We start from the raw sequence: 6,000 nt of genomic DNA on the forward strand, positions 1-6,000 counted from the left end.
CATAACTAGCTATTGCTTATTTAGGCCCCATGTGTAAGATGTGAGCACAGGCGCGCAGCCCATTCATTTCCCCCTAATTTATATATATATATTTCAAATAAGTGTCCTGAAATTTGCCGGTTTCTAAGACACTGGACTTGTTGGGGTTTTTTTTTCCTTGTTTTTTTTTTCCTTTTCCCAACCCCACATTTTGATAATGGACATTCAGGAAATTATTTTCCAGTCTGTACTGTTTTGTTCAGTGAACAAAAACTGTATTTTATTTTTATTATTTTTATTAGTGGGGAGGGGGGAGTCGAATATAGCAAGAGAATGCTGGTATGAAGATAGGAGAGGAAGAATTAAAAACAACAGAAGGTGACAAGAAAAGAAGGGTTGATTATATTAACATGAGGTATATAGAGAACAGTGAATTAATCCTCAAATAGTAAATATTTTTTTTAATGAAACAAGGATGAGACTCCTTATGCATCAAAAGAAAAATACCAGCTATTGTCCACTGACTTTATATTTAACTTTAAATTAATATATAATTTAATGCTAACTAATTGCAAAATGTGGCATTCTTTTATCAACATTTACTTTTTTCCAATTCTCTAAATAGTTTGGTAATGATGGCCCTTATTGGATATAGAGAGAACAATTTTGGCAATAATGTTTACATTTTCCAAAATAGAAATAGATCAATTAAATCTATATATCTTGGAAGTGGTTGATAGGTTTGCTGATAAATAATAAGATTAAAAAAGAAACAAAATAATTTTATGTTAGGTCCAATGGATCTAGTTATAACGAAAAAATTGTGAATAAGTCCTGTGCTTCAGATATTCACTGGCTGTATGAATTCACTGTAAAATATTTTACAAATGTGCAATAACAACAAAGCTTTGTATATTATGTTATTTATTGTGTTTGGTCATGTAAAATAAATGTTATTTAAATCAAAAGCCACCTGATTTATTTAAGATTTTGGGGAGGGGAGGAAGTCTTCCTGATATTTGGTTTGTTTGCTGTTTTAATACAAATATATTTTAAAATGTTATTCAGCCTTATGACAGCTTCTTAAAATAAGCACTTTTGCTACTTTTTCATACACGTATCAGATGGATTAATTCATACTAATTGGGTTTTTACTGCAAATGCAGCACATTACTCATGTTTATAGCAGACATGCAGTGAGTCAAACATTGGTTTAAATAATTGCCTGGCCCTACAGATGTGTATTTACAAACACTATGTGCATTTTCTATAGGAAAAGCATTCAACAGATCTTAAATTTACCACACTGTTCATATATTTTCATGTTTTCCTGGTGTTTTAAGTACATATTAGTCAGATCTTTTAGGAAAAAGAAGTGCAGTTTCCTTAATCTCCAAAGAGTACCGTTTAACAAAAATAAAACCAGAGATAGTGGTTCTAACAGAATCATGCTGAAGATACTTCCTTAAGACAAAATACAAGTCTCCTTCCTTCCTTCCTTCCTTCCTTCCTTCCTTCCTTCCTTCCTTCCTTCCTTCCTTCCTTCCCATAAAATCAATATTTCAGTGAGAACATGTAAAAAGTCAGTGAGGTGTATCAAACAGTCTATTTCTGTTCAATTAAAAACATTAAAAAAAAAACCTTGCCGATGTCCCTTGCACAAAATTCACCTTTACCAACTGCTCACCATGGCATTAATTACAACGACACAGAAGCTATTGGGAATACAGAGGCTGCTATCACAAACCATTTTGGCCTGTAATTTACCATTATTATTGCATTAGCTCTAAATGATACAAGCTGATACTGTCTTTAATTGCAGTTTGGTTAAGTATATACTGGAGTGTTCCCTAGGGTTCTTTGTTAGATAAGTCACACACGCCCCACTTTCTCTCTCTCTCCCCCCCTCCTCCAGCCTATTTCTCCCTGTCCTCCCTCCCTTCTCCTTTTTGCTCCCAAAACACCCCCATTAAAGAAATACGATTATAGCAGCACATTTGGACTAGTGATGTATCACCCTGCTTTCCTGTGCTCTTTGCTAACGCGGGGGTTGTAACCCTTAAAAACAAAAGCATTGAGATAGATGGGAAAGCAAACAGGAAAAGACAGTGCCCCCCAAACCCTGTCCGAAATAACCACGTATTTTCCCCCCCTGATTGTTGTTGTCTCGAGGGTGCGAAGAATGAAAAAATAATTCATCATAAAATGCAAGAAGACTGTCTGTCATCACCCCTGAATTGTTTTTGACAAGAAAATAAATCTGTAGGTTGTTTAATATATTTTATATTTTCTTTATTTCGGCGCTAATAGAAAAACCAAATTAAATGTCCACCGGCGAGATAGAAATGCAAAGATCGATGATCCAGCCCCCCCTACTGTCCAATCGCCCCTATTTAATTGACTGTATTTTCTGGGTAATTGAACTGCTTGTTGTAAATTGAAGATTTTATAGAAACGACATGAAAACTACATTTACTGACACTCATCGCATCTTTGACATTGATTATCTGATCAACGCATGTCATGCTAACCTCCAATTCTTCATTACACACTGTTTATGAGCTGTTACAGAAGAACTTGCTTGTTCCAGGGTGATTGATTGCCTTATTAACGCGTGTTCTTGTAAGTGTGACCGAACTGATTACGATGCATATGTTTAGAATAATGTTTCATTTAGCTGACTGCGAATAATGCAGGGTGACAGCTGCTGCGGGAGGACAAAAACCCGAACTACAGGGAGCATTTGGGACCAAAAAGCCCAAGTTATTTAAGGTGGAACCAATCATCCAGAGGGAACCTCTGGAGCGACTGAGGCGCTTGACAGGGGCTTCCACGGCACGGACAGTCCCTCTCTCTCCCCCCCCCCCAATAAATATATCAGCATGTGTTATGGGAAACAATAGTCAGATATGGAGGGGGTGGGCCAGGGACAAGTGGAACTGGGCTTTAAAGCAGAGCTTTTTTTGTTGTTTTTCCACTCTGCGTGTTATGTGTCCGATTTACAAATAAATGTCCTCTCTGCTCCCACATATTGGCAATTCTAAAATAAAACCTGAAGTTTATTTTGGTATATTTTTGAGGGGGGGAATAAAAAGATGTCAGCTTCAAGTTATGAATGGGAGAACCAAAAGTAGTGTAGGTTGTCGGATCTGACCGGGGAAGAGAGCTGCTGGCAAGAGGCGAGGCTTTTGCTGCCTGCCCTTGTGGCTTATGAATGTCGGGCCTTTTGATACATCCTTAGTTTTTCACCTGCAGGGTGTTTTTAAAGCCTCCATTGATGAAGACACGAAGAAGCGACGTACCTAAGCTGGCTAAAGGAAACAGTTCCTCTTCTAGGATCTTTTCCTTCTGCTGCACTTAAAGGTGGACAGGACAGTGAGTTTGTTTTAGATGGCTATCCCTATCCAATGGCTGTGCTGTAACACTGGAGTTTGTCCTGAAGAAGTCCCAGGAAGTTTATAAAACAATACTCTTCTTGGGCCCCCAAGGCTCTGTCTCTGGCTGGGTATCCAAAACTGAATCCAGCATGGTGACCAACATTTTCTTTTTTGAAGGTGGACTTTATTTTTCTCCTCTGCAAACAGCAGCTGATCTTTAGGGGAGTTTTGAAGAGCCCGCAAACTGCACTGATTAGAGTAGGACAATTTTGAGGACAGCAGCCCTGCAAACTACTACAATACATGCTTACACACAGAACTAAAGTCCGTTCTTGGTGGGTCTTATACACAGTGTCGCGTCACAATGGGATTCTCTACTGCAGTGGTCTCCAACCTTGGCAACTTTAAGACTTGTGGACCTCAACTCCTAGAGTTCCTCAGCCAGCTTTGCTGGCTGAGGAACTCTGGGAGTTGAAGTCCACAAGTCTTAAAGTTGCCAAGGTTGGAGACCACTGCTCTACTGCACCCATTCAGAAGCCCTCGTTTCTCTGTATTTATTCTCATGCCCTTGAAGGAGGAAAAGGGAGGGCAAAAGAGCTGAAAGACAAGAATGGCAGAACCCTTACTTGTTTATTTGAACTTTCTTCTGTGATTAAGCTACCCTTTTTTATTGGGTGTGAAACTGAATTGTCTCCATCAGGAATCCAGTATCTTTGTGTCTCTCGGAGAGGACACATTTCACAGGTCTTCAAAATAGCATTTCTGTTATTACCTGGATCAGAACTCTAGATCATCCATCCTCAACTGGATGTTGATTAATGGACATGAAAAGGCCCCTTCTAAGTATATGTTCCAAATGCATCCATTTCACTATGATGCTAAAACCAAGAGTACCCATATGGCCATTAAATGGCATATCAAAAATATTTTAAAATCCTTTCTTTTCTGAAAGGAGAAGGAAAGGCCAGGAGGAAAAGTAATGTCTGGATCAAGAACAGTCACCTGAAAGTTATTGACAGTGTAGTCAAAACCTAAAGCAGATTTCTTTTTCTACCAATAGAATTTATTTTCTGTTAAGGACGGAAGTCTAGATTAAGTCTAGGATTGAAGTCTAAAGAACCTGAACTTGCAAGCCTACATAGAAACTAAATTAGAAGTAGAAGATACTTGACTTAAATATGATTATTTTCTTTACATCTATTTTGCCTTCAGAATTTGTTGCATCACAAAGTGGCTTATTTGTGCAATCATAAAATATAATAATTCTCCCCTAAGAAAAGGAACCATATCCACATTACTAAAGTAACAGCGTAAAATTTCAGCATTAAAATTATTAAACAATGATAGGCATGGTTTCCTATAAAGCTTTTCCAAGGACTTACTAAAATAAAAATAATTTTGAAAACTCTCCTAAAATCTATCTATCTATCTATCTATCTATCTATCTATCTATCTATCTATCTATCTATCTATCTATCTATCTATCTATGGGGGGGGGGATATTCCTGAAGTGTGAGGCCATAACAAACAAGGTTAATTTTAATTTCTTAACATTTCTCATTGATGGGGGCCTTCTGTGATCTAAGTAGGTTCAGTTCTCCAAAGAACCCATTCAAAGATCACATCCACCCTTCATGTCTATTCAGGAAATTATCTCATTAACGTTAATGAGACTTGCTTCAGAGAAATAATCAGTGCAAATTTGGGACTACAAGTTATTCCTGCCAGTTGCTTGAGAACAGGAGGTTCTCAAGCAACTGGCAACAGGAGAACAGGAGGGAACATCTGACAAGCCACAGATTTCCCTTCTCTGGAAAAGATGGAAGTCACAATGTTCATCCCAGCGTTTTAGATTGGATGAATCCAATCTTACTTCAGGTTAGGTCTGGATTGTTTTTAGTTGCGAAGTCGTGTCTGACCCACCGCGACCAGGTGGATAACGTTCCTCCAGGCCTTCCTTTCCTCTACCATCCTCTGGAGTCCATTTAAACTCACGCCTATTGCTTCAGTGGTTCCATTCAGTCACCTCATTCTCTGTCCTCCCCTTCTTTTTTTTGTCGTTCCCAGCATTAGGCTCTTCTCCAGTGAGTCCTTTCTTCTTATTAGGTGGCCAAAGTATCTGAGTTTCATCTCCAGGATCTGGCCTTCTAAAGAGCACTCAGGGTTGGTCTCCTCTAGGACTGACCGGTTTGATCGCTTTGCAGTCCAAGTGACTCCCAGGAGTCTTCTCCAACACCATAGTTCAAAGGCCTCAATTCTTTGGTGCTCAGCCTTGCTTATGGTTCATCTTAGGTCTGGATTGTAGGATTCTTACAGAGTAGAACCCACGACTTTATTAAGGAGTCCCGAACTTCCTTGAGAGACAGAATTATGTTTTGGTCCTTTTGCCGTGTTTTTTTTAAAACCCAAACATTGGAAGTAGTTCCCTGTAACCTTTTTCTATTTTCCAATGTGTTGGGGGGGGGGGGGGGAGATGCTTGAGCCTATTATTTGATGGGGTCCCTTCTGCTACATTTCTTCTGCCCTCCAAAGGCAGGGAACCACGATAGTCTTGAAAATAAATTGTGGGGATCGATCTGGTGGCCACGAGTCTCTGTCTGGACAGTTCCAAAGTGGAACCTGAGCGTTTCGTGTTCCTAGGAGG

Source organism: Thamnophis elegans, chromosome 1, assembly GCF_009769535.1.
Source record: "Thamnophis elegans isolate rThaEle1 chromosome 1, rThaEle1.pri, whole genome shotgun sequence".
Lineage (NCBI taxonomy): Eukaryota > Metazoa > Chordata > Lepidosauria > Squamata > Colubridae > Thamnophis > Thamnophis elegans.